A 681-nucleotide genomic window follows, 5' to 3' on the forward strand; every position below is an offset into this window, starting at 1 on the left:
ACATGAGGAAGCATTTTAAAGAAATAATTTTATTATTAGAATTTTTAAATTCTAATAAGACTTTTTAATTAGATTAAAAATCAGATTAGAATTTATTTAATTTTGTTGAGATTTTTCTTAATTTTATATCATGTTTACATTCTAATAAAAACATGCGAATTTTAAACATAAGTATTTTAAAGAAAATATGTAATACATTATAAAACTTGTGATGGCTAGCTTACTTTAATTCATTTTCCTTTATTAGTTTGTCTACTGATTTTGAAGGCAAACATTCTATTTTATTCCAACAGTTTTTTAAAATTGAAATAAATTTCACATCTTTTATTGGTATTATTAATATAAAAAGAAAAGAATTATTGAATTATCCCTTGATATGGTTTGGCTCTGCCTCCCCACCTAAATCTCACTTGGAATTGTAATCCCTATAATCCCCATTTGTCAAGGGTGGGGCCAGGTGGAGGTAATTGGATCACGGGGGTGGTTTCCCCCATGCTGTTCTGGAGATAGTGAGTCTCAGGAGATCTGATAGTTGTAGAAGCATCTGGAATTTCCCCTGCTTGCACTCACTCCATCCTGCCACCCCATGAAGAAGGTGCCTGCTTCTCCTTTGTCTTCCGCCATGATTGTAAGTTTCCTGAGGTCTTGCCAGCCATGCAGAACTGTGAGTCAATGAAACCT

Source organism: Rhinopithecus bieti, unplaced genomic scaffold (genome assembly GCF_001698545.2).
Source record: "Rhinopithecus bieti isolate Rb0 unplaced genomic scaffold, ASM169854v2 scaffold_1070, whole genome shotgun sequence".
In the NCBI taxonomy this organism is placed as follows: domain Eukaryota; kingdom Metazoa; phylum Chordata; class Mammalia; order Primates; family Cercopithecidae; genus Rhinopithecus; species Rhinopithecus bieti.